Below are 18586 nucleotides of genomic sequence, written 5' to 3'. Positions count from 1 at the left end.
GTTGCTAGGCAACCAACCTAATGGAACCTTCCTTCTGCTTTCCTTTCTCCTGGGCCATGACAAGCCAAAACCTCAAGAGCCAAAGGAGGGGAAAACATAGGGGACAAAGGGCCACCTTGTCAGGGCCCAGCACCCCAAAGAACAGTTTTTAGGAGGCTTGGTTTAATGTCATGGTTCTGACAGAGACAAATAAAGCAGTACTCCGAGGCTTGCAAGTTCCTCAAAGAACATGTTTATTGATACAAAGTATTGGCACATCACAAGTGAAACCAGGTCTTAATAGACACGTAACAATCCCCAATACAAAGTTAAGAAATCCCATACCTAAAGCTACGCAAGCTACTATGTTCCCCAATACAACTCCTTGGCGGGCTTTTCATGAAGCGCCCAGCCTGCAGTCCCAGGAGCAGCCAATGACCTTGATTCCCATGGGAAAAAAATCTGTTTAGTCTAGCGAAGCACCTGGTAACCCCCCCTCCCTCCATGCTATGTGTCAACCAAAAATGAGTAAGGAAAATTACTTCAGCCATGCTCATTTTCAAAGTTGACAGGGGAGTTATCAGAATCCTACACCACAGAGCTGAAGGTCTACCTACCAGCCAAGAAGGAAAAGAAAAAGAAATAAAACTCATCAAGGAAGCCCTCAGAACATGTGGCTATTCCAAGTAGGCCTTCATCAAATCTCAAAAAGAGCTATCAGGAGCTCCTCTGTAACAGACGAAGAAAACAATAAACATAGCAATGTAGTCATTCCATATATTGCAGGAATATCGGAAAAGCTCAGGAAGATCTTCAATGAACACAACATATGTGCACACTTCAAAACTAAGTATACATTAAGGCAGAAGCTCGTCCACTCCAAGGATAAAAAACCCAGACACAAACTGAGCAACATGGTATATGCAGTACAATGCAGTGAGCCATGTGCAGATCTGTACATTGGGGAAATGAAACAACAACTTCATAAATGTATGGTACAACATAGGAGAACAAAGCCTTCAGGCAAGAGTCAGCAGCCATCTGCATTTAAAAGACAAAGGCCACTCTTTTGAAGACAGAAAAGTCCACATTTTGGACAGAGAGGACTACTGGTTTGAAAGAGGGATCAAAGAGGCCATCTATGTCAAAATTGAACAACCCTCTCTCAACAGAGTGGGAGAGACAGTGGTGGGGTTCAGCCAGTTCACACCAGTTCGGCAGAACCACTAGCTATTTTTTTTGCTGCTAAGCCCAGAATGGACTTGTGGAAGCAGCATTCACACAGAGAATTGGTTGTTCACATATTTGAATCCCACCATTGGGAAGGGATCCAATCATCTATCTCCAGTCTACAACATAGTACTTTCAACAGGTCCAAGAAGGCTCCACACCCATTTGTACCACTCAGGTGACCCTGAATACACAGATAAGCCTCCAGGTAGCTTTAATGACTCACTAAAAGAATGCAAATGAACAGCTGTCTGTAGGATTATAAATCTTTCCATTGCCCACCATCCAGTCAGAGTTGAAGAAGCTTCTTGGATGAGAAGCAAAAGGTCTTCAAAGAAAAACAAGAAAGTCCAGTTGCCTCATGAAAAAGCATCTTTGGGCTGAACAAGATGACTGCAAAAAGATGCCTCAGACTCTCTCCCAGAAGGGGATTAAAAGAATATTGCCCATAAAAACCACAACTAAAATAATAGAATGGATAGAGTCCCCTCCCCTATATATTTCTGGCATATCAACAAGATTCCTATTGTACAAGTGTTATGTGTTAAAAAGCTGGATGTGGCATCACAGGCCTCAATAGGCTAAGGACATTAGACAGATAAGCTGCCTTGAGAATTCAAAAAAGCCCAGTGGACATTTTGGAATTTTAAAGTAAAAGATTGGGGACATTATCGTCCAAACACCCTTTAATTATTTCAAGCAAAATTGTTGGTCCTCTTATGTACGGAGAGGAACTTGGATCATCTTCTAGGTGTGGAATGATAGAAACTATTGAGACTAAAAATTCCTCTTTCTCACATTTCCACATTTCTTCTGGTCATAAGATGCTCCTTTGTATTCAAGTCTGGCCTCAGGATTATAATGTAACACTTGGGGATGAAGATGCAGCCCAGAAGTCCTGCACTGGAGGCCAAGATGGAGAAGACTTGCACAGCCACCATGTATTTCCCTTTGGTGCTCAGGTAAGTGGGCACAAAGGACACCCAAACACTACAGAAGACCAGCATGCTGAAGGTGATCAGTTTGGCTTCATTGAAGGCCCCAGGGAGATTCCTAGCCAGGAAAGCCACTGTAAAGCAGATGCCGGCCAGGATTCCCATATAGCTGAGGGTGATGTAGAACATGACAACATAGCCCTCATTACATTGCAGGATGATTTCTCCAGACTGGGAGTGGAGATCAGAGTCAGGGAAAGGGGGATAAAACCCCAGCCAGATGGAGCAGATAGTAATTTGGACAGCAGAACAAGAAAGGATGATGGAATTGGCCAAGCTCTTCCCCAACCATCTCTTCACTTGGTTTCCTGGTTTTGTGGCTAGGAAAGCCAGCACCACTGTGATTGTCTTGGCCAAGAGAGAAGAAATAGCAACTGAGAAGACAATGCTGAACACTGCTTGTCGGAGAAGGCAGGTGACTTTCCTTCGTTGACCAATGAAGAGAAAAGAAGACAAGAAGCAAAGCAGGAGGGAGACCACAAGGATGTAAGAGAGGTCCCGGTTGTTGGCTTTGACAATGGGAGTTTCTCGATATTTAATGAATATAATTAAAACAAGGACTGTGGATAAAAACAAGAGTAGTACAAAGGAGACCAGGATGATTCCCAGATATTCTTCATAAGACAGAAAGACTATAATTTTGGGGATACATTGGACTCGGTCCTCATTTGGATATTGATCAGGTGGACACTTAGTACATTTTTCTGTATCTGAGAATATGAAAAAGATTTTTTTTAACAAACTCTCCATTCACATTTAAAGAAGTATATTTTTGGGAAAACAGCTGGTAGCAGAAACATTTTTCCAAGTGCATGTTCTAACATCTGTTCAGAATAAAATTAATAAGAATACTATTTTCTAATATATAAATATATAGCTAAAATCTATGGAATTTGGGCAAATCTCAGGAACAGAAGGATTTCATGTTTAATGTGCAGAACCACCATAAGAATCTACAGTATTAGAGGTTAATAATGAATCAGTTAATTTTTCTAGATACATTTCCTGAATCCTGCAGGATGGCAATTCTTAATATACTGGAATCAGAGGGTATTTATCTTCTGAAATCTAGTAAGCTAACAGAGAAAGCTAGTCTTGCAAATAATCTAGAATGGCTAATGGGAGCATTCATAATATGGATAGAATGAGGGCTCTCCCCATAACCTAACTCAACAGCAAATTGTGGATCAGCAATACCTTCCCAGTGAGCCCATAATGAATATATTGCATTAATCATTCCAATAATTATCCTAACACAATTCCTCAAGTTTCAAAGATAGCTGATGTTCTTAGAAGTTAAAATATAGAAGGAAACTATAACTGGCTGACAAATTGCACTCAACATGTAATTTAATATTCCAATATTTGGGAGCTACCACAAAGAAGAGAGAGTCAAGCTATTTTCCAAAGCACGAGAAGACAAGACAAAAAATGATGGCAACTACTCAAGGAAAGAAATAACCTATAAGTAACATGAAATGTCCTAACAGTGAGAACAGTTAGTGGAATGGCTTGTCTTCAGAAGTTGTGGATACTCCATCCATGGAAGCTTTTAAGAAGAGACTAGACAAGCACTTGTCTGGAATCTTGTAGGGTTTCCTGCTTGAGCAGGGGGTTGGACTAGAAGACCTCTAGGGTCCCTTCCAACTCTGTTGTTCTGTTTTGTTCAACAGATAAACCCAAATTAAAAAAACTGGCAGTAGTAAAGCTTGCCCAATCTGTGAAACTTTACTGCCTCTAATTAAATCCTCTTTCAAGTCCTTTTTGCTATTCCTCCCCTTAGATCAGACATGTCAAACACAAGGCCCGGGGGCCGGATCCGGCCCGCGAAGTGGTTTCATGCAGCCCGCGAAGCCATCCTGGAAACAGTGAGGAAACGGCCCCCACTGCCTTGGCCCTGGCCCAGAGACCCTCCTTCTGCCAGAGACCCTCAGATCTGTCCCACTCCTGCCCAGGCCCCCACAGGCACCCTTGATGCGAACGAGGTAGAGCTGGCCACGCCCACCCAGTAGGCCATACGCACTCTAGCCACACCCACCCAGCAGGCCACGCCCACCCTGGCCACGCCCACCCGGCCCCCTGAGGGCAACCGCAGTGCTGATGCGGCCCTCAATGAAATTGAGTTTGACACCCCTGCCTTAGATAATAAACTGAGCAGTCAGAAGATGAACAAGAACACAGTTGAGCTTCAATCTGTCTTTTAACTTGCACTTTCATGAAAATGCTTTACAAGACCTGTCATTTTCTTTGGTGTAACCTACCTTCTTGAGTGGAGATGGTCCCCTCTGGACAAGGAACGCAGTTGTAGCAGCAAACTGGCTCTCCTTCTCGAGCCCTCTTGACAAATCCAGGATGACAATTTTCCACACATTTGGACTGAGGCAGAGACTAAGAAGAAAAACCAGCAATGCCAAAAAATATGTTAGGACTGACCATCCGTGAAAAATAAAGGTCAAAATAAAGGTCAAAAGAGCCTTGGTGGAGCAGTGGGCTAATGCCTCCTTAAGTAACACCAGCTGCCTGCAATTAGTGCAGGTTCGAGTCCCACCAGGCTCAAGGTTGACTCAGCCTTCCATCCTTCCGAGGTAGGTAAAATGAGGACCCAGATTGTTGGGGGCAATTAAGCTGACTTTGTAATAATGCCGCTTGGGGTGTGTGTGAAAGCCCTAATAAGCAGGCATATACATAGAATGAAGGCTACTGCTAAGCCTGTAAGCCGCCCTGAGTCTTCGGAGAAGGGCGGGATATAAATGGAATTAAAATAAATAAAAATAAAAATAAATAAAAATGAATATTATCCAAAGAGTCTCTGGACTTCACTTAGGCAAGTGTGAACTCTCTAACTAGTTCCAAATAGTTGCAGGAGATACAACTACTGGCAGATTCTTCATTTAGTTCATCCCTTTTGCTTTTGGAATATCTCATTGAAATAAAAGATTTTTCTACTTAATAATGTTAGGAGGGATGGAATTAAGAAAAAATAAATAAACATTAAGTGACAACCAGTGGCTTTCTTCTCATGGCTGTATTAAAATTTATTCCTCCAATCTTCATATATCCATGATTTTAAAGTATGGTGATGTATTCGTGTTAAATTATAGAATCAAAATTATTCTAAAAGTTTTACTAAAGTTTTATTCTATTAGACGTATGAAAAAAGAATAAAACTGTGATGTTGAAGGAAGATTACCACTGGTAGCATGTGCAAAAGGCTCCTCAAGACTACATAAAACATTAAAAAGCTGCTCCCCTTTGAAAGTAATCTAAAATAGTCTCCTGGTTAAGATACATAGGAAAGGGCCCTTACAATTAGAGGTGTCAACCTTAAAAGAGAGGGACTTTGCTTATTTGTATATCTTTCTTTAACTGATATGACTGCCATCTTAGTTATACGAGAGTAAAAACAAGTGCCTAGTGTCTAAACTGTAATTAGATGACTTAGAGGTAAGGTCATGAGAACATGTCCCTCAACTGTCAAGCAACTCTTGCTGCAGGAGATGAACATGAGTATAAGGCTTTTGTTGGAAAAAGTTATTTTTAAGGCTCAGCTAGATATCTAAGACAAGGTCCTTTCTGTTGAAGAACTACAGTTAAAGGTAAAGTAAAGGTAAAGGTTCCCCCGCACATGCGTGCTAGTCGTTTCCGACTCTAGGGGCCGGTGCTCATCTCTGTTTCAAAGCCGAAGAGCCAGCGCTTGTCCGAGGACGTCTCCGTGGTCATGTGGCCGGCATGACTAGACGCCAAAGGTGCACGGAACACTGTTACCTTCCCACCGTAGTGGTTCCTATTTTTCTACTTGCATTTTTACGTGCTTTTGAACTGCTAGGTTGGCAGAAGCTGGGACGAGTAACAGGCGCTCAGTCTGTTACGCGGCACTTGGGATTCGATCCGCCAAACTGCCGACCTTCTGATCGACAAGCTCAGCGTCCTAACCCATTGAGCCACCGCGTCCCTTCTCAACTACAGTTAGGTGACACCAACTGGCATGGAAAGACAGACCCACATTTATTATTAGGTAAATTTGGAGCCTCATTTCTGCTCAGCAAGACTTAATGTAGGAAACAATCATGATAAACAATATCATTTGAGGATTATCAGATGAAATGCCTTCTTACAAGCCGAAATCCAAATCTAAGTAACATTTCTTTTCAAATTGTCCCTTATTACTTCCAATATTAGGAGGGGCTAATGCTTCTTTGGATCAAAGTCATGTTGTCAGTGTTTCAGTTTTCTGGGATCCAGGCATTATCTCACATCAAACCAATAATTGTGATTTCAGGTGAACAGAATGCCTTGGACTTCCTCCCAATGACCAGGAGGTCTATTGCTCTGTCCATGGGGTGAAAGGAAACCATGGATAATTCTGGCCACATATGGCCTGCTTAAAAACATTGCTGACTGTGGACCTTCCTTTTCAAGGGACACTGTGCCCAGCCAAGACAATCTGAAACTCAGGGGTTATCTTGTTTCAATTTCATTTGTGTCAGTCAAAACCTAAACTTGGGAACTATTTAACAGAATTGCCTTCTCCTTGGCCATTTTAGAACAAGGAACAAGCAAAATTGAATCTATCGGTCCCACAATCAACAGCACTTGAGGGCCTTTCTCATCAGTTTTATGCAAATACCACATTGTATAGGATGCACAAAAGGGCCCTGATCTGTGTCCTGAAATTTGTTACCCAGCATCTTATGTTGGACAGTGCAAAATCAGCTTGAAGCAATATTCCATATTTTAGCATGTAAAGGACACCTGCCTTCTAAGCGGTATGAAAGAAACCTGCGAGATTTCTACTCTCCACATTCAATTCTCAGTGAAGATCAACGACCTTGTTAATTAGGCTATACCAACTTGAAATGGGTGCTCAGGCTTTTGGAGATAGAGAATGGACATCAATATTTCTCCCACCTTGTTGAGCAACTTTAGCAATGACAGAGTATCTTTATTGACTGTAAATCTCTGCCTTTCAAAACTCCCCAGCTGCTCATCAATGGGATCCAACCAGGGAATAAACACCCAGTTTATGACATTCAGATCTGCTGCTACAGCTCCAGTTTGGTCCAAGTACAATTTCCAATGGGAAATATTGGAAAATTTATTCTTCTCCAGAAATGGATGGAACTGGAACAGAAACATCCAGGAATTTTAAAGGTAGAAAACTTGGTCTCTTATCGCAGGTAACTTTTCACATCTGAAACTTTCATCTACAGTTGTCAAATATAGCAAATATAGCACCTAGAAGAACAAGTGTTATCACTTGTAACTCACATAAATTGATCAATCATATATTGAAAAAAATATGCATTGACAAAATATAATTGACCAAATTTGTCTATTAAAGGAAAGATTTGTTGTTGTTAGCTGCGAAGTCGTGTCCGACCCATCGCGACCCTATGGACAACGTTCCTCCAGGCCTTCCTGTCCTCTAACATCTGCTGGAGTCCATTTAAGCTCACGCCTACTGCTTCAAAAGGAAAGATTTAGAACATATCAAAAATAAATTGAACAAAGAATCAAACAATGAGATTATTCATAAATGCCTTGGAAAACAACAAGAAAGCATGGAGTTCTCAAGAAGAAAATTTATTTATTTTATTTATTTATTTATTGATGGGATTTATATCCCGCCCTATCTCCCGAAGGACTCAGGGCGGCTAACAACAAAACATATAATAAGTACAGAAATCAAGATAAAAATAAAATTGAAATCATCTGTGCAATAAATTAAAATTAAAGAAATTAAAAATAAATTAAAAATTCTAAATATAAATTAATTAAAGTGCTTGTCAGTCCAGGTCAGCCTGGTGGAACAGGAGTGTTTTGAGGCCGCGGCGAAAGGATTGGAGGTTTTGGGCCATCCGAAGCTCAGGGGGGAGCTGATTCCATAGGGCTGGCGCTCCCACAGAGAAGGCCCTCCCCCTGGGGGTCGCCAGCCGACATTGCCTAGCTGACGGTACCCTGAGGAGGCCTTCTCTGTGTGAGCGTACTGGACGATGGGAATTTGTTCCCGGCAGCAGATGGTCCTGCAAGTATCCCGGACCTAAGCCATGTAGGGCTTTAAAGGTAAGTACCAGCACCTTAAATCTCACCCGGAGGGCAACTGGTAGCCAATGCAGCTCACGCAGGAGGGGTGTAATATGGGAGTATCGGGGTGCTCCCATCACAACCCGTGCAGCTGCATTCTGCACCAGCTGAAGCCTCTGGGTGGTCTTCAAGGGCAGCCCCATGTAGAGAGCATTGCAGTAATCTACACGGGAGGTGACGAGTGCATGAGTGACCGTACGTAAAGCATCTCGGTCCAGATAGGGTCGCAACTGGCGCATCAGGCGAACCTGTGCAAATGCCCCCCTGGCCACGACTCCAATATCCTCTCCCAAGTAGACAAGATGGGAAACATGACCACATGAGCTAATTTTACATTATTGTAAGGGTACATTTCAGAAAATGAAAAAGAGACACTTAACAGAATTGAATAACAGAGTTGGAAGGGACCTTGGAGGTCTTCTAGTCCAACCCTCTGCTCAAGCAAGAGACCCTGTACCATTGTGGACAAATGGCTGTCCAATCTCTTCTTAAAAATCTCCACAGATGGAGCATCTACAACTTCTGTGGGGAGGTTGTTCCACTTATTAATTGTTCTAAGTGTCAGGAAATTTCTCCTTAGTTCTAGGTTGCTTCTCTCTTTGTTTATTTTCCATTCATTGCTTCTTATCCTGCCTTCAGGTGCTTTGGAGAATATCTTGACTCCCTCTTCTTTGTGGCAGCACCTCAAATATTGGAACACTGCAATCATGTCTCTTCTAGTCCTTCCTTTTATTAAAGTAAGTATATCCAATTCCTGTAACCGTTCTTCATATGTTTTAGGCTTCAGTCCCCTTATCATCTTTGTTCCTCTTTTTCTTCAAAGTCTCTGCATCTTTTTTATAATCTGGTGACCAAAACTGAATGAAGTATTCTAAGTGTGGTCTTACTAAGGCTTTATAAAGTTGTACTAGTGCTTCACATCAGGGGGTCTTCAAACTTGGCCCTTTTATGACTTGTGGACTTCAACTCCCAGAATTCCTTAGCCAGGCATGCTGGCTGAGGAATTCTGGGTGTTGGAGTCCACAAGTCATAAAAGGGCCAGGTTTGAAGATCCCTGCTTCACATGATCTTGATTCTATCCCTCTGTTATTACAACCTAGGATTATGTTGGCTGTTTTTGCTGCTACCATACACTGCTGGTTCATATTTAAGTGATTGTCTACTACGACTCCAAGATTCCTCAGTTATAAAACCTCTTTGTTAGTGAAAGAGTTACTCTTCCAGTAACTAAACTATGTTACACAGAAGCTTAAAATCTGTTCACTGTTATTCCAGAGCATCATAAATGAAAAAAATAAACTAACTTACAAAAGAAGAGATTGCGGATGAACAAGATGAAAAATCTTAAATGGAGTAGAGCTGAGCCAGACAGCCAGGAAAGGTCAGTCTCCCCTTCATTGATTGTCTTAATACAACAACTGAGAAGGCATCCCAAACACCAAAAAGCAAGACAAGAAGCAATGGTTGAAACTAACAAAGGAGAGAAGCAACCTAGAATTAAGGAGAATTTTTTTTAATAGTGAGAACAATCAACCAATGAAACAGCTTGCCTTCAGAAGTTGTGGGTGCTCCATCACTGAAGGCTTTCAAAAAGAGATTGGACAACCATTTGTCTGAAATGATATAGGGTCTGCTGCTCAAGCAGAGGGTTGGACTAGAAGACCTCCAAGGTCCCTTTCAACTCTCTGATTCTATGTTTCGTGTTCTATGTCCAAGACAAATTAATTTGGACTCCTGCAGAAGAGAATGTTGAGCTATATGACCTTATGGTGTCCTTCAAACTGATGAATGTAAAACTCTACAATGTTACTCATAATACCCTACATAAAGCAAATTATTTAAAAATAATTTCCTGCCTGAGCAGGGGGGTTGGACTAGATGACCTCCAAGGTCCCTTCCATCATCATCATCATCATCATCATTATTTACATCATTTTAAAATTAGCAGTTTTAACATCAATATGTAAGTCATAGTGCCCATTCTTTGAAACTTACTTTCTTTCTTTCTTTCTTTCTTTCTTTCTTTCTTTCTTTCTTTCTTTCTTTCTTTCTTTCTTTCTTTCTTTCTTTCTTTCATCAGATTTGTTTGCCCCCCCATCTTACCTTGAGGTGACTCTAAGCATCATGCAACATTAAAGGCAATAAACCATAAATATTTAATGTTTCTAATCACAATAAAATACAATTAAAGGAATGAACAGGAATGGAGCAAGATGTGCAGTGGGAGAGATGGGATCTTCTCTAATCCATCAACTACCTCCAGTGTGACAACCCCCCCCAAATGACGGCCACAAGCCACCTGGCTGAACCAGATCCTCAAGCCCTTAGGGAAGATCTAAAGGGTGGATACAGATTTCAGCTCAGGGGAAAAATGTTCCAAAGAGCAGGAGCTATGGCAGAAAATGCCAAGACTGATGGGGCTCATGGGATGCCCCTTCTGATGGCATGCTGTTCAATCATCCCATTGGGGTGAGATGGTTCGTCAGACAGCCTAGACCATGTCATGCAGGGCTTTAAAGGTGATTGCCCCGAGAAGCAAAAGGTTTAAGGTTTATTAAATTTATATGCTGCCCTTCTCCCTGAGGACTCGGGACGGCTCACAACAATAAAAAGTTAAAAGATATAAATACAAAAATTAAAAGAGGATTAAACAATATAAGAAATAAGAACAATTTAAACCAATAAAAAACCAAATGATCAGTCCAGGCCTGCTTGTTGGAATAACCAGGTCTTTAGGTCATGGTGGAAGGACCGAAGGTCAGGGGCCATCCACAGCTCCGGGGGCAGTTCATTCCAGAGGGTCGGTGTGCCCACAGAGAAGGCTCTACCCCTGGGGGTCACCAGCCAGCATTGCCTGGCCAACGGCACCATGGAGGAGGCCGACTCTGTGGGAGCGAAAAAAAGTAGGCAATGCCTCTTGCAGAGCAGTGATGTAATTAATGTTTCACTAGGGACACCAAGAACTGCCCATAGTACTGCATTCTGCCCCAGTTGTAGCTTCCAGATGCTCTTCAAGGAGAGCCCCATGTAGAATGCATTGCAATAGTCCAAACAGGAAATGTCTAGGACATGGGTGATTGAACACGGGGATTCCTGATCCAGGAAGGGGCACAACTGGCACACAACACAAAGTTGTATAAAGACTATCATAGATGTGAATGCCACCTATTCTTTGAACAGGAGTTAAGAGTTCAGCAGAACCCCAAAATTGTGGACCAGGTCTTTCAGGGGTAGTGCAAACCCATCTAGAACTAAAATTGTTAAATTTCCAGATCCTGAAGATCCATGCAGCTAAAGCCATTTGGTCTTGCCAGAGTTCAGCCAAAGCATCTGGTCCTCCATCCCCACAACTTTATTCCCCGAGAGATTAGATTGACCAACTTGTTGGCCTTTTGTAGGAGAAGGAGGTTGAGAAGCTTCCTCTCCCTCTCCTTTGGAGTTTCATTGATCCTGGTAAGGACTCCATACCTGCCATGGCTGCAGCCTTGGAGCCCCCAACCTCTCTTGGTCCTTCTTGCTTCTCCTGCTGGATCTGGAAGAATATGCAGCTTTCAAGACATGGGCCAGAGTCTTAATAACACTGTGCAGATGAAGATGAAAAGAGATCCATGTCCTCCTCCATTCCTCTTCAGGCTCCAGTTGGGCTTTCTGGGTACATCTTTTCCGACCTTTGACAGAAAAAATGTGTTTCGAAAAAGAACAGTGAAAATACTGATCTTTCATTTGCACATAGAGTTTGGTTTCAAAAGGATCTTCTTTCAGCCCATTTTTTCCCTGAAAAGCAAAGCTCCAAATACTATGGACATATTTGTAAAGGCTCTCCCATCCTAGTACCAAATGTTCGATGCTTTCTAGTATCCAAACTTTCCCTTCAATGGACCCTGGAACATTTTCAAATGTTAACTGCAAAGTATGGATTCTGTCCCAAATGTTAAGAGTTTCTATATAGTTCACAAAGACATTAACTTGTTTCCACTTGGAGATGGCATCCATGAGGAGTGCTGTATGTCCAATCGCTGAGAATCGTTGTGATATAACAACACAAATTCCATTCCTGACAAGCATAGGAGTAAAAGTCCTCATGAACTTCTCTCCCTCTTCTGTATCTGAAGTAAAGAGCCCAACCAAGGTCCATCTAAAATGGAGGAGCAGTTGCACAATTGCTGGATATGTGATCCCTTTTTGGGGGAGGATCCGGTGGAAAAAAGGGAATTGACTTTTATCATTCAGAGCTTCTGAAACAGTTTCGTCACTGATCTGAAAAAGCAATGAAGAATGCTATGATGCAAGACATAAAGTACAGAACATTAACAAGACTGTACATAATAACAACTTATATTAAAAAGAATAAGAATAAAGAATTTATTCTTTTAATTTCTTGGCTGCAGTCCCCATCTGCGGTGATCTTGGAGCCCAGGAAAATAAAATTTGTCAGTACCTCCATTTCTTCCCCATCTATTTGCCAGGAATTGAGAGGGCCTGATGCCATGATCTTGGTTTTCTTAATGTTAAGTTTCAACCCAGGTTTTGCACTCTCCTTCTTCACTCTCAAAGAGGCTCTTTAGCTCCTCTTCACTTTCTGCCATTAGAGTGGTATCATCTGCATATCTTAGGTTGTTGATATTTCTCCCGGCAATCTTAATTCCAACTTTTGATTCATCTAGCTCTGCCTTTCTTATGATGTGCTCTGCATATACGTTAAATAGGCAGGGCAATAGTATAGCCTTGCCGGACTCCTTTCCCAATTTTGAACCAATCAGTGGTTCCATGTCCAGTTCTCACTGTTGCTTCTTGACCCGCATATAGGTTTGTCAAGAGACAAATAAGATGGTCTGGTACTTCCATCTCTTTAAGGATTTGCCACAGTTTGTTGTGATCCACACAATCAACGGCTTTAGCATAGTCAATGAAGCAGAAGTAGATGTTTTTCTGGAACTCCCTAGCTTTCTCCATGATCCAGCATATGTTGGCAATTTGATCTCTAGTTCCTCTGCCTCTTCGAAATCCTGCCTGTACTTTCTGGTAGTTCTTGATCCACATACTGTTGGAGTCTAGATTGTAGGATTTTAAGCATAACTTTACTAGCATGTGAAATGAGTGCAATGGTGTGAACATTCTTTGGCACTGCCTTTCTTTGGAATTGGAATGTAAACTGATCTTTTCCAATCCTGTGGCCACTGTTGAGTTTTCCAAACTTGCTGGCAAATTGAGTGTAGCACTTTTACTGCATCATCTTTTAAGATTTTGAATACCTCACCTGGAATACTTTCACTTCCACTAGCTTTTTTGTTGCTCAGCTTTCCTAAGGCCCACTTCACTTCACATTCTAGGATGTCTGGCTCGAGGTCAGTGACCAGCTCATCATGGTTATCTGGGACATTAAGCTCATTCTTGCATAGTTCTGTGTAATTTTGCCACCTCTTCTTAATCTCTTCTGCCTTTGTTAGGTCCCTGCCATTTTGGTCCTTTATCATGCCCATTTTTGCATGAAACGTTCCCTTCATCTCTCCAATTTTCTTGAAGAGATCTCTGGTCTTCCCTATTGTATTGTTTTCTTCTATTTCTTTGCACTGTTCATTTAAGAAGGCATTATTAACTCTTCTAGCTATTCTCTGAAATTCTGCATTCAATTGGGTGTATCTTTCTCTTTCTCCCTTGCCTTTTGCTTTCCTTCTTTCCTCAGCTATTTGCAAAGCTTCCTCAGACAGCCATTTTGCTTTCTTGCATTTCTTTTTCTTTGGTATGGTGTTAGTTGCTACCTCTTGTACAATGTTGTGAACCTCTGTCCATAGTTCTTCAGGCACTCTTTCTATGAGATCTAATTCCTTAAATCTATTTGTCACCTCTACTATATGTTCATCAGGGATATGATTTAGTTCATACCTGAGTGGCATAGTGCTTTTCCCTACTTTCTTCAGTTTAAGCCTAAACTTTGCAACGAGAAGCTCATGGTCTGAGCCACAGTCAGCTCCTGGTCTTGTTTTTACTGACTGTATAGAGCTTCTCCGTTTTTGGCTGCATAGCACATAGTCAATCTGATTTCTGTGTTGACCGTTTGGTGATGTCCATGTGTAGAGCCATCTCTTGGGTTGTTGGAAAAGAGTGTTTGCTATGACCATCATATTTTCTTGACAAAATTCTGTCAGCCTATGCCCTGCTTCAATTTGTACTCCAAGGCCAAACTTGCCTGTTATTCCAGTTATCTTTTGGCTTCCTACTTTAGCATTCCAATCCCCCATGATGATAAGGACATCATTTTTTGGTGTTACTTCTATAAGTTGCTCTAGGGCTTCATAGAACCGGTCAATTTCATCCTCTTCAGCACTGGTGGTTGGGGCATAGACTTGGACTACTGTGATATTGAATGGTTTGCCTTGGATTCGAACTGAGATCATTCTGTCATTTTGAGGATTGTATCCCAATATTGCTTTTCCTATTCTTTTATTATGAAGGCTACTCCATTTCTTCTGAGGGATTCTTGCCCGCAGTAGTATAACTGATTGTCATCTGAATTAAATTCACCCATTCCTGTCCATTTTAGTTTGCTGATTCATAAGATGTCAATGTTCAGTCTTGTCATCTCTTGTTTGATCACGTCCAGCTTTCCTTGATTCATGGATCTTACATTCCAGGTTCCTATGGAGAAAAAGTCTTTACAGCATCGGACTTTCCTTTCACCACCAGCTTCATCCAAAGCTGAGCGTCCTTTCGGCTTTGTCCCAGTCACTTCATTCTTTCTGGCACTACTAGTATTAGCCTCTGCTCTTCCCCAGTAGCATATTGGATGCCTTCCGACCTGAGGGGCTCATCTTCCAGTGTCATCTTTTTTTCCTTTTGGTCCTGTCCATGGGGTTTGCATGGCAAAGATACTGGAGTGGGTTGCCATTTCCTTCTCCAGTGGATCCCATTTTGTCAGAACTCTCTGCTATGACCTGTGCATCATGGGTGGCCCTGCGTGGCATAGCTCATAGCTTCATTTAATTACACAAGCCCCTTTGCCATGACAAGGCAGTAATCCATGAAGGTTGTGACCATCCTAGACCAAGCCAAATCCAAAAACCCTAGCGAGTTCCAGGAATCCTGGCACTCTGAATTCCATAGAAAAAATATGGTGGATTTATCACTCATCCATCACAGTCCCACTCAGTTTGCCAGATACACAAACACAGAAACCAACCTGTGGGACTTTGTAAGTGCCTGTTAATGTTGACATCTGGATAGAGATGTCTGTCTTAGCTCCATCAACAACAGCCAAAAGGTTTTCCTTCCTTCCACAGCTGTAGTTGGGAACATTGGCTTGTCCAGTAGAGAGCATGTCCAGCAAAGCGTCTGAAGTGCCAAGGGTGCTGACATAGTTGTCATGGATGTTGTAGCCAAGTGTGAGATTCCCCAGAAGTTGAGGAGTCTTGTTGACCATTTGAATGGCAAAAATCAGGATTAGCTGTTTAAAATAATTTGTCCTACTGTAAAAAAAATAAAAAATCATGTTATTACCATCATCATCAACAGAAGCAACATTTTTTTAAAAAAAATAATCGTATTTGCCTCCACAAGTCTACTGTGTCTTAAGCCAATACAGATCCAAAGCCCAAGGCAAATTATAGCTACCCATCAGCATGTAATTTTTATGAGTATTGAGAAGATGGGATGGAGATAGTCCCCCACCATGGTTAAGAATCAGAAACACACCATTATTTGTAAAAGTCCTAAATTTTCATCTGCTCTGTAACTTATATTCAAAATTCAAACATTGAAGTATAACCATAATAACTCTAACTATATAAGGTAAAAGGTAAAGGTTTCCCCGCACATGCGTGCTAGTCGTTTCCGACTCTAGGGGCCGGTGCTCATCTCCGTTTCAAAGCCGAAGAGCCAGCGCTTGTCCGAGGACATCTCCGTGGTCATGTGGCTGGCATGACTAGACACCAAAGGCGCACGGAACGCTGTTACCTTCCCACCGGAGCGGTCCCTATTTTTTTACTTGCATTTTTACGTGCTTTCGAACTGCTAGGTTGGCAGAAGCTGGGACGAGTAACAGGTGCTCACTCTGTTACGCGGCACTCGGGATTCGACCCGCCAAACTGCCGACCTTCTGATCGACAAGCTGAGCGTCCTAACCCACTGAGCCACTGCGTCCCTAACTATATAAACGTCACCATAAAAAGAAGAGGATGTTCCATAAGTGACCCAGAAAAGCAACTGTAAAAAGAAGTCATCCTTTATTCCTCTAAGCATCAGACATTGAATATCAGTTACTAGTTATTTAAATATGGAAATGGGCTGGGCAGAGGCATCTTCAACCCTTTCAATCACTACCTTAAACCAAACTCAGTAGCCAGGTGATGAACATAGTATTAGACGGGAATGCATAAATCATCTGGACTTATTTCAGGTTTTATTTGCCACATTTATTTATTTTATTTATTTTTTATTACATTTATATCCCGCCCTTCTCCGAAGACTCAGGGCGGCTTACAAGCTTAGCAGATCCACATGATTGGATCTGAGTCTATTCCACAAAAGAAGACAAAAGAGGAAAGCAAATGAACTGCAAATGGAGGGAATGTAACTCACTAAATAACTTACGAGTGAGATGGACTAGAAGGAGCCATGTTGAAAGGTAACATTATAGGTGATGATGTTGTTTCAGTGGTGACTATACCAATGAAATGATCTCCTGGCGTGTAATAGTTCCATGGTTGTTCCCCATCCTGGTTCTCAAAATTCAGTGGGCATTTCATTCTAAGCTTCACAGAGACTGCCTGAGATACCAGTAGCAGCAGCAGAAAGAGGAGGATAATTTATAGGGCTGAATCAATCTCCTTCCTATTTCTAAATAAGAATGAGAAGAATTAGCACAATTCAAAGCTCTCTTGCTTTCCTGAAAGCAAGGAAAGGAGAGAAAAGTACCTTTAAGACCACAATCTCTGTCTGTTCCTAAACTTGTGTCACATAGAGTGTGATCTATGGCATTTATCCTTTACTGATGCAAGATCCCTTTCTTGTTGCTTCAGTCTGATGTTAACATCAAAGGCAGTCACTGTGGCAAATATCAGGATGGTGATCATTACAGTGAGAAACAACTTCTCCTCTGGGGATCCTGACGTTCTTCCCAGACTCCAAGTGCAGAAGGTGAAGTGGAGAATAGCAAATAAGTGAATAATCACAAATACACCTCAGGGATTGCTGTGTTTCTTTTTATCAGAACATGTACAGAAAGGGATGCTGGAGGAAAATAGTTCCACACACCTAGGTTATTGACTTTTGGTTGTCCTTCATTGTGGTGTCCTGTCTCCAGAGATTGCTGAGGAAGGTCACCCAGATCTATGGAGTTTGGTTATATTCTGTGTTGATGACACAACTCTGATTCTGCCTGTCTTCTAATGCAAAGGAGGCAAACAGTATCTCTGAACCCTCCGTAATGTTAAGAGTAGGATCTTTTTGTGATTTTCTTTTGTATAAGATTTTAAAATTCCTTGTGCCTGAAGTAAAATTTCATTACCCATCAGTTTTTATCCAATATTGAATAAGAACAACTAAGAAGCAGGAAAGTGACAGCCTGTGGACTGTATCATTGGATAGAACATAGGATAATAGGGTTTGAAGGAACCATGAGGGTCCTCTAGTTCAATCCCTTGCTTATAGCAAGATATCAATCCAGACATTCTTGATGGGATGGATAAATGTGATCAGAGAAAGAATAAAAGAATAACAGATTTGGAACAGAATACTAGAATTGGAAGGGGTTGCCAGGGGTCCTCCAGACCAGGGCTTTTCAACTTTTTCACCCATTGTACCACTTTTAGGATATGGCAACACCCGAGTACCACCAGTCACCTAGCGTGGTGTCAAAAACTTGATGATCAAAAAAAAGGGAAAAAGTGATGAATTACAGGTAGTCCTCGACTTACAACAGTTTGCTTAGTGACTGTTTGAAGTTACAATGGCACTGAAAAAAGTGCCCCCCCAAGCCACAGCTGAGCAAGACACCTGCCTGCCTGCCCCGGCAGCAGGTGTCTTCCTCCTGTCCAAGGTTTTCATTGTTGTGAGCATTTCTGTTGAGGATTGGCAGTGGGGGTGGGGAGGGGGAGTGTTTGGTTTTTATTCCCCCTGTCTGCTGGGTGGTTGCAGTGGGTTTTGGTCACTTCACATGACTCTGGGACACTGTGACCATCATAAATATGAATCAGTTGCCAAGCATCCGAATGTAAATCACAAGACCCTGGAGATGCTGCAACATTCCAGCTGATCGGCACTTCTTCTGGGCTCAGCAGAAGCGCCAGAATCAGCGCCGAACT

This window comes from Vipera ursinii (assembly GCF_947247035.1).
Source record: "Vipera ursinii genome assembly, chromosome: 2".
Taxonomy (NCBI): domain Eukaryota; kingdom Metazoa; phylum Chordata; class Lepidosauria; order Squamata; family Viperidae; genus Vipera; species Vipera ursinii.
The sequence above is the reverse complement of the archived record's forward strand: the minus strand, read 5'-3'. Positions refer to the sequence as shown.